General features: G+C 49.3%; 1 long non-coding RNA gene across 2 annotated transcripts; it reads left to right on the plus strand.

Moving 5' to 3' along the window:
* Nucleotides 1–778: 778 nt before the first annotated feature.
* Nucleotides 779–7495, plus strand: LOC134515101 (uncharacterized). Of its 2 annotated transcripts, none has more exons than XR_010070878.1 (4): nt 779–1058; nt 2543–2660; nt 4171–4376; nt 5248–7495. It is a non-coding gene; the product is annotated as an uncharacterized LOC134515101 (long non-coding RNA). The 2 variants fall into 2 exon arrangements; XR_010070879.1 differs by having other exon boundaries at nt 2543–2641.
* Nucleotides 7496–10273: the final 2778 nt, after the last annotated feature.

The following is a 10273-nucleotide window of genomic DNA, read 5'->3' on the forward strand; positions in this document are numbered from 1 at the left end:
GGAGGACTTGGAGACACAGAGCCCAGCCAAGTTCTGCAATGATTTTCATAACTAATAAAGATCCGGTATGAATATGAGATTGAAGGACCTCAAAGCTGATTAAATCTGTTTGATATTTGAGGGTTTCCTCCCCCTCCCTCCCCTTTGTTAAAGGACAGTCTCCTCCTTCAAAGTGAGTGATGGTCTAAAGTCGTAATGCCGATTATTGCTGAGATTCTCACACCAATGCGGTGGGGAGAGGGGGGGGGGAGAAATAAAAATCCCTGTAGGGTAGTTTAAAGTCGGCGTGAGTAGTGTGTAATCTACCCAACAGGATTGATCCAGGTCAGGCATTAAAGGCTAAAATGGATTAAACAAAAGACATTCCCCTTGTAACAAGAAGGAAAAACTTCAAAGGTGGGATTTGTTCTTGTTATGACAAAGGAAGTGGATTTACCAAGTGCCTGGGGGCACACCCCTCCGCGGCTTTCAATTTGCTCGAGTTGCTATGAAGAAACAGGACAAAATGCGTGGGGGTTTTCGCCGCGCGCTTCGGCGCTGCCGGAGCCCTCCCCGGGGTAAGAACGTTGGGTTAAGAGGATCGGCTTGGCACTGCTTTTTCTTGTTTTGTTTTGTTCACTCTTTAAGGGGAAAAAAAAAGAAGGAAAAAAGAAAGGGGGGAAAAAAAAAGTAACAAAAGGCGGGGAGAAAGGGAGGGTTGGTGGCACGTCAGAGGGAAATGTGATGTTTGAGGGTGGTAGGAAAGGGTGGGACAAGTGTGGGCAGAGATGAGATGGGATGGGGAATAGGCCCTTCAAAGCAAAGACTAGATTGTCCCAGACAGAGGTGAACGGTGGTGTAAGGGCTGAAAAGGGGGTCGATCCTGACTTAAATACCAGCCACCACCCGCATGGAGATGACTTTTTCCTCCTGCTCCTCACCAGTCACACCATGGCCAACATTGGCGTAGATCGTCCCCGGACAGTGGAAACGCAGCTGTGGGCTGGCACGTCCCCAGCTCTGCGCCTACTGGGGAGGAAAGGGGACCTTCAGGCAAACAAACCTCACCAGGTCTCCAGGTGAGCATTACAGCTCCTTGCTTTTATGAGACTTGCACCCTGCCGTGGTGGGATTATTGATTGCTTCTTGTTCTTGAACTCACTCCAGAGCAAAGCTAATTCTCCTCCCTCCTGAGAAAAGGCACAGTGGCAGTAGGCACGGTGGCAGCAGGGCATGGTGGCAACAACTCATGGTTGCAGTGAGTCTTGCTGCCTGCAATGCTGCTCCCTCCATCTTCTCCAGGTCCTGCTACCACCACAGAGGACCTGCTGTGACTCTGGCACCAAACACCCACATGACCCACCGAGGAAGCCCGTAACATCCCAAACCTTTCCCAGCATCGTGCTCCCACAAAACCTAAAATGTACTTTTGTGGCTGGTGTATCCAAATCTGGAGCATCTCAAGTTGGACCAGACTGAGCTCTTGGGTGATCCTGCAATGGTGAGGGTGTGGTGGCTTCCATGGTCTCTGATACCTCTAGTTGCTGGGATCCAAACTACAGCACAAAGGAGGCTCTTTGGAACCAAACTTGCATCATTTTTAACTATTCTTTAAGGTAGCAAGCTCCTGGATCTAATCTGTGTGATTACAGCTGGGTTAAGTTGTATGTCTCCGTGTGTGTATGAGTTTTCCATGTTAAAGCCAGGCTAATTCTGTAAGGAGGTGGATCCTCACTATCATGCAGCACAGGACTACTAAATTTCTATCTAATTATCAAGGTAATGCAATTAGGCAATCAGGTCTAAGCTGCCATCAAGAGGAGAGGTCCCCAGGTTTGCACAGTGACAGGCCTGTGGCAATTAAACGTGACACAATTATTGAAGTGTGAAAGCGTCTTTGGGAAATTCCATCTCCATCCACGCACACTCACTCTATTAACCTAGAGATCCAAGCCACAACTCATTTATTTGTGGACAGAGAAGAAGGACTTCTTATCTTTCAATGCCCATTGCCCATAATTAGGCTCATTATCGTACACAGCCCTTGGAAGCACATTGCAAAAGGCTGTCCCTGAACATGAGCTGCTTTTCACCAAGTGTCAAGCTGAGGAGCTGGGAGCGAGCTGACTTGTCTCTGCAGGACCTTCTCCTTGGGGTCAGCGCCCTCCTGATGAGAACTTCCTGGGCAGAGAGCGGGAGGGACCATCTCACCTCTAGCTGGGAAGGACAGTGGAGGACTGATTAGGACTAACAAACAGCAAATAAGGATGCTCACAGTTACCACAGAGCACCTTTCCCTTTCTTTCAGTCCAGTAATTTTCACAGAACATGCTCAAATCCCTTCAAACACAAGTGTAAATGGTTCCTGTTGAGATCCCATCCCAACAAGAGCCCCATCAGAAAACTGTCAGTAGAAGAGGCAGAGGTCTGCAGAGCCTGGAGCAGTGGGGATGGCAGAGGAGGGCACAGCATTCCATTTTGTCTCATAAAACCAAGAGTAACAGGGTCCTCAGACAGGTCAGCGCATCATTTCCAAGCAGCCAAAGGAAGCCCTTCCTTGCAGGACACATGATGAAGCTGTGGACCTCTTCACTGCAGGAACCCATGCAGAGCCATAGGACCACCCCCGGCTGGAACCAGTTGTGTGGCAGACACAGTGGAGGTGAGGAAAAGATGTGAAGGTACCACGCCATGCTTAAATTAACTTCTGGCTCGGGCAGCAGCGACTGCCAGCGCTGGAGAGGGGCCATAGGGTGCTGTGGGCTTGCCATAGGGTGCTGTGGGCTTCAGGGCAGCATGGTGTGGCTGGTCCTGTCCTTCTCCAACACTGCTGCTTGGGCAGCTTATAGTTAATAATGTCTGTGCAAAGCTTTAAAGACAGTCACATTTAACGGTAAGTAATTTATTTCTATTTGAATGAGTTGTTGAGTGATTCCTGCTGCGGTATCTCCTCAGTCCCACCTTCCTTGGTGCTTCAAAAATCTCCCCCACCTAAACCACGCACTGCACCACCTCTGCCTTTGCTTTATCTCAGCACCCATCCACATGCCGGGGCCACAGCCACATGGACCTGCCTCATGGAACTGCCAACTTCTCCATCCTTCGTGGCTCTCCCACCTCCTGCTCCTTCTCGGGTTGCTTTGAAATCCCACCAGGTTTTGTTGGGGTTTTACCAAATACCCTCTCGCCTTGGTTTGTTTCTTTTTCACCTTCCTATTTTCTGCTCCCCGCAAAGGGGCTTACGCACCCCACGAACTTGGCACGCCTTGAAAAAGAGAAGCACGAGTTTGCCAGCTCCACAGGCAAGCTTTCTGCGCCGGGTTCAGCAAGGAGGCCTTCCACGTAGGGAAAACCTTCACCTGATTATGCTCTACCACCGCCGAAGCTCTTGTTTGCACCCGGTATTCAGGGCAGTCAACTTTAAAAAGAGGGGAAAAAACATCAAAATCGAGCAAAAAAACCTCCATGCCATGGCGTTCATATGACATGGGTGTCAGCGGGGGAAGCACGGTGGTGGTGGTGCTAAAAGAGCAGTCAAACAGGGATGCTGGGCACCACGGAGCAGAGGGTGGGGAGCTAATTCCCCGTGGCAGGAATACGCCGTCTGTAAAAACCCATTTGGGCTGCTTTTATAGGAACCGAGGTGGTATAACTACATTCGCTAGCAAATAATTTAAATATTGCCAGTCACGTCACATTGTAGTTGTTTGGAAATAATTATATCCATATCACAGACAGTAAATAATAGATGTGCTTTCACTAACATTTTATTCATGTTCTGTTTTAATATGGCAAACTTAGAAGTAATTTAATCTCCCAGTAAATTGAACTGGTAGGGGGTTCTTCACACAGAAGATTGCAAGTTATTAATTCCAGGCAGTCTTCATCTTGTACAATTAGTCACTGTTTGCAGCTGGAAATGTTTTATTAATTTTCCATAGCAGTTGATTTTCCACAGTTTTCTCAGTTTAAATTAAGCAGTAAGAGCCGCTGTTTCTTCTTAAATAAATTTCCTTTCCACAAAAATACATGCCTCTGGCTATGTCAATTTTCCCGTTTGATTAAAGTGCCAGCAGGCAATTAATAACTTAATGCATTTTAAAGTACTTTTGGAAAAGTAATTTGAATAGCCAAACTTGTATATTTGAATTGATTGTTGCAGAAGATTTAACACACGTTCTTAAATCACAGAACCTTGTAAAGGACAAATGAAGAGTTGCAGAAGTAGGCACCTTCCGACACTGTCTCCTAAACACAGAGGGATCCTCTAAGGCTCGTCCTCTTCTGGGATTGTCACCCTGCTCCTGGGAGAGGAGTTCAGCCTCGGTTCATCTGGAGTCCAGGCGCAGGGTTGCAGGAGGAGAAGGGACGTGATGCGTTGGCTGAACTCTCTGGAGGTGAGGTCCTTGGTAAGCCCTAAGGAAGGGAACTGCTCTGGTGAATAGTTGTCATTTCTTCACCATGTGGGCTGGGACATTCCCAGTCCCAGCACAGGCTCCCACCACCACCATGCACCCAGAGGGCCCTTATGGTGATTCAGACCTAACTTCATTGCTCATCCCCATGTTCATCCCCATGTCCGTGTCCATGCCCATGCCCGTGCTTATGTTCATGCTTGTATCCATACCCTTTCTCGTGTCTAGCCATGGTCAGTGCAGCATAGAGGCAGGGCCCAGCTCAGCATGACCATCTCCTGTGAATCCAACCTGTCCATTGCACAGAAACCAAAACTAAGGCTAGAGGGACCTCAAAAAGCCACCTAATCCATGTTTGTTCCTCAGGTGGGATCAGTGATCCCTAAACCAGGCAGATGTTTATCTAACTGGCTCACAAAGACCTCCTGCGAGACCTCATCACCTCCCCATGCCATCTATTCAGACTTTGCTGTCCTTATAATTGACTATCACGGCCATACCTTCCTTGGGTGCGCCTCCCCATGAAGCTTGTGAGCAGCACACAGCGGTGGTGTGTGCCGAGGTCATTGCAAGCAGGCGAGCAGGGTGTTTTGCCTCTCACACCTGACACCGTGATCCAGCAAAGCACTTAAGCCCCCTCACAAATATAACCAGATAAACAACCCCTTTGAGTCGATGGCATTATTCCTCTGCTTGCCTTAAAGCATGCGCTTAAGGACTTTGTTGGATTGGATTTGAAATGCTTTAGCCCTCATCTTTATCTGCCTTACAGTCTTGGAATAGGACTGTCTTGTATTTGTTTGTAATTTCTTTTAAGACATCAGCAAGTCTATCACATTTCCTCCTTTTGCAGAAGTTAGCGAATGTCCTCACGTCGCCAAGCTGCGAGGAGCCGTGGGCACCATAAAAGATAACAACGAATTTTATCTGATGCATCCACGATCTGGAAAGAGATTATTTTTCGTGATGCTGAGCTGACTTTTCTGACCATCTCGATGCAGACTTGGAGTCATGTGTGGGGTCCCAGGAGGGAAAAGGAGGGGTGATTCATGTTGCAGCTATCAGTGTTTCACACATCTGCCAGCGTGGTGTGCCCCAGCTGAGAACTTCAATTCACCTCGTGCAAGATGAAATGGCAGCTGCGTTGGATTGATGAAACAATAATAATCACAATGAAATAATAGGATTAATGCCAGCAATTGCTGTTTAACCAAAAGGTCATTTTGACAGATGTAACTTTTATCAGGAAGCATCAAAATATCAGATTTGTTTTTGATTTTTTGAGGAGAGGGCACTAAGAAGACAAAGTGGGGATGATGAACATGCCAGGAGTTTGGGCTCTGGCATTTGGCTGAAAGCAGCTCCCGGTCTGCAAACGGCAGGTCCTCAGCTCCAGGGACATCGTGGCCACAGCTCCACTGTGACCAGCTCCAGGCTCTGCCCTTTGGCTGAACTCCTGTCTTTTTATTTTTAACTCATCTCCTGAAACTGTGGGCAGGTTTCTGCTTTCTGCACCAGAAAACACCTCCTGCCTTGTCTTTAAAACTTGATGCACCACCACTTTGGTTCCCACTTGCTCTTGGTGGCCTGTCTGGTCCCCACGTGCAGCCTCAGCTCTCCAGGGACTGCACCAGTTATGCCAACACCATCTGCTCTGCCTTTCCTCCCTGGACCGGCCTAGTGCCCATCCTAAGGATGATGAGGCTAAACTACATACACATGAAAAAGATGGTTGTGTAGCTCCGCTCCTTGCCCAGGGCTGTGTCAGAAGGTGAAAAGCTGATTGGGAAGACTGAGTCTTTAATTGTGTGTCTCCCTTCCGCCAGTGGCTTTGCTGGATCTCCACCTCTCTGCTTTCCCACCGGAGCCTGTCCTTGACCTCCACTGCAACCCTGGATTTGCCCAGCGGGTCTCACGTCCCTCCTGGAGGAGGGACTCTGCTTCGTCCCGCTGCCAGAGGATTCCATCTGGGCTCTCCATCCTTCCTCGCTGCCCCACAGGCTGTGCTTTTTCCCTTCTCTGAAGGTCAGAGTGGTGTCCTAGAACCTGCCATGACGTGCGTCCTCACTGCCGTGGGTACCGTGTCCAGGGACGTCACCGCCGGCTTCCCCACATCACAACACCTTGCACCCAGACACACTCCATCGGCCTCAGGCTCCGCATTTCGGAAGCTCCCAGGGTCTCCCAGCATGCCGGGGACAGAGCTGGGAGGCTCCCCCCTCCTGCCCGCTCAAGCTGCCGCTGCGGGTGGTTTCTAACTTTCTGGGTGTGCACCTGCAAGCAGAGCCCAGTTAAAACCAGTGCACCCCAGTTCAGCATGGGGAGCAGCGGGGTGGCTTTATTTTTTACTTTGCAAGCGAGAGGCGCTTTCCAGCGCGATCCCGAAGTGGGTCTCCTCTCGGCTTTGCTGACTGAAGTGCGGGACCGTGCTATTTGCAGCCGAGAAGCTGCTCTCCCACCGCTCCCGGCTCAAATGCAAACAGGAGCCATGGGAGGCCAGCCCGTCTCTAACGGCGCACATCAATCTGAAGGGAAGAGACAAAATCCCCAAATCTCAAAATAATGAAAACAAAGATATCCGAGTAATAAAATCTGCAAGGAGCACAAAGACAGCACAACTCAGATCTCAGCTGGCTCAAAGAAAGCGTCCATTAACAAGGGATTAGCGGGAGGGAAGTACACAACCAGTCCATAGGAAGTGAAAACACACCGCACGGTCGCCTGATATCACAGCCCAGCGTTAGGATGAAGGCTGTGTTGGGCAGGTTAGAATAAGAGCTATTCCAGAAATCTATAAAAAAAAAAAATAGAAAAAAAAAGCACTGCAAAAGCTGCCTTTGCTGTGGCACCTGCTTTGTAAGAAACCTTGAAGACTTGTAGTTTTCAGTCAAAGAGAAAACATCGTGTCCTTTTGCTGTGCCCGCTCCCGTGCACCCCTCCCGTACTGCACTTCACCATTACATCCCGGAAATAGAGGTTTGGTTTTTTTCTTGTCTTGGGGGTTGTGTATCTCCTCCCACAGCCAGGTCGGGTTTGGACTTGGACCTTTCGGATGCCCTGGTAACGCGAACGGGAATAAAAAAGGAGTGAGCTTGATTATGTTCTCCCCACTGCTGTTTTCCAGCTACTCTGAATGGGTCCAAAACTCTTCCATCCCTAAATTTCATTGAAATCAGTTATTCTTTGCAAGGCACTGATGGATTGTGGAGTATGTCTTAAAAAGGCGGGGCAGGAGAAAGCACTGTGTAATTAAATATGCAGAGAGCATAGCGTGTGTGGGTGATACATTCATTTGGCGTAATGCACACGCTTGCACTTCCATCGTTATTTAGAGATTAAACCAGCGCAGCTCCTCAGCGCTCACGTCTGCCCGAAGCCCCCGTGGACTGCAGCAGGCATTGGGGTCCCTCCCGAAGCCACGAAGCATTAAACCCCATCCCAAAAGCCACGTGTGGCCCTAGTCTTAAATGAGTTTTCACAAGCTAAGACTTATTTTAGTAACTCGGTGTTTTAACCGGTACCCGACACCCGGCAGTGGTGATTCACAGCCCCTCGGGGCGGGGGGGTTAGCCCAGCTGCATCGGAAACAGGTTCTAAATAGGGGCTTAATCTGAGTTAAAATTAAATGGGCTTAATCTGGGCTTAATCTGAAATAATACCTCCGGTGTTTTGGATGTACCGGTGCTGCCTCAAAGGGTCGGCGGTACCAGACACTATCCTTCACGAGCCCTGGGTAGTGCTGCGGGGCAAGGCGGCGGGGCAAGCAGCATCCCGCAGCCTCCCGCAAACACCTCTGGGGCTCTGTGGCCACCAGCAGTAGTCGGTGATCTTGTTCTCAACCCGCCCACAATCTGGAGACCTCTGAGTGCGATATATCGAAATTTGTGAATTTGCAAGTTTGTGAACGCCCTCCCAGGCCTGCCCACAACTCTGTTATTTCCAAATGGAGTCCGTGAAAGTCCTAGACCGGTGTGGACACAGCTGTAGGTAGCACATGGCTGTGGGACCAGCACCTGGAGGTGTGCTGGACATGGCACACGTTGCCCTGGGGCAAAGGCTGTGGTCTAGTAGCCCATCCCACTGGATGCAGGTTAAACCCTCTGCCCGAGTCTGAAAGAAAAGAAAAATGTAATGGGTACAACAGGGAGAGTAGAAATGATGTCTGATAGCGACAGATCTCAGTGGCAGGGTCACACCGGCCACCCAAGCTAAATAGGACCTTGGGGATGCTCAGCCAGGCACTGGGATCAGATACATCATTTGAAATACGAGCAGTAAAAGAAGCAAAAGGATGTTTCAGGAGCAGATGAGGGACTCCCCCAACACCGCAGTCCGCATGAAGCCCTGGCCAGCACTTCCCTTGACAAGCACAAAGGGACGTCTCCACCAAGGAGTAAGCAAAGGAGGGATAAAGGGACAGGCAGGACAGGGCAGCACACTCATTCCTCCATGTCTCTGGGGGCAGGACGAGGCAGAGGACAAGCCATGGAAAGTGAGCAGATAGATGCAAATCCTGGTGCTAGATCTGACCCCGAACTCTCAGACTTCCATTTGCTCTGAGACGGAGCAGTTGTGCTAACCTTATCTAATATTTCTCACCCATCACCGCCCAAACCACCCACTGCCAGGCCAGTGGACCAAACCCACTGAAATCCAAAGGAAAGCTTTTAGCTGACTTACGGCTGCTTTTGGATGCAGCCCTGGGGAGAAAGCAATACATAGTTGAGCCCTTATTCACCCTCACGCCATCTCAGCACTCATCAGAGACATCAGCAGGTCCTGCTAAAGACCTTTCCCAGCTCTTCCAATACCCACCAGCGAGGGGAGGTGGGGTGCCCAAAGTCGTGTACCCATTGCCAGAAGATGAGGGCACCTCCAGCTCTGCGTTAGGCTTTGTTTCTGCTAGCCGGCTCTGCAAATTTAAAACAAATGTGGTTCCCAGGACGCGTGCCCTAAATCCCACTCTGGCCTGACAGATTTAGGTAAGCGTTGGTCCGAGCGGCATCACGCTTCTCTGACAACAACTCCTGTATTGGGAGAGAAGTTTTACAGCTTTGCTTTCCTTTTTGGTGTGCAAACACCCGCTCCCTGGAAAATAATGTATATTGTCTCGAGGATTTACGTGTTGCCAGCTGCAATTTATGAGATTCTGCAAGCTCTGCTGGTAGCTTTGTATACCGGAGGTTTCATTTTAGTGTCATCAGCCACAGATTATGACTGCAAGGGGTGCCTGTCTTTAATCTCGTTTTTGAAGGAATTAATGTTATTAGTTTTGATGAATTAATGGTATTTAGGTGTGCAAGGTTGGCATGAATTAACGTCCACCTATTTCTGTTGTGTGGCTGACTATTGTAAAAGGACTCTGGTAAGCAATCTTTACACAGTCTCTTTTTTCTTCCTCTTCATTCTTTTGTAATGCTCTTTCAGGAGCTTAAAAATAATGTTTGGGATTTTTTTCTTTCTTTTTAAGTAAAATGAAATATTGAAGATTTTCCCCTGGGTAGAGCTGACATTAACTTAGCCACTGCTGAGTCACAGAAGGCTAACAAGCATTTGGGAGCCCGACAAAAAGGCCCTGCTTTACGGATGCTGCAGGTATAGGAATAACTCGTGGCACAGCTCGGCTTTCTGAGGAGGCCTCGCATTGCTGAGATGGCTGATGGAACAGCACCAAGCAAGAGCGGAGCTGCAGGGCCCCTGCCACCTCCAGAGTGGATCGCAGGGCTGTGGGACCACGTGGGACCTGCTGCCACATGGAGCCAGGGACCATAATCCTCTTTATTATCTGCTCACCTTCTGCTTGAACCACCTTGATTTCCTCCCACTGCTCTGACCAGTATCAGCCAGCCCCAACAATTACAAAACTTCATTTCTCCAGG

Source organism: Chroicocephalus ridibundus, chromosome 4, assembly GCF_963924245.1.
Source record: "Chroicocephalus ridibundus chromosome 4, bChrRid1.1, whole genome shotgun sequence".
NCBI lineage: Eukaryota > Metazoa > Chordata > Aves > Charadriiformes > Laridae > Chroicocephalus > Chroicocephalus ridibundus.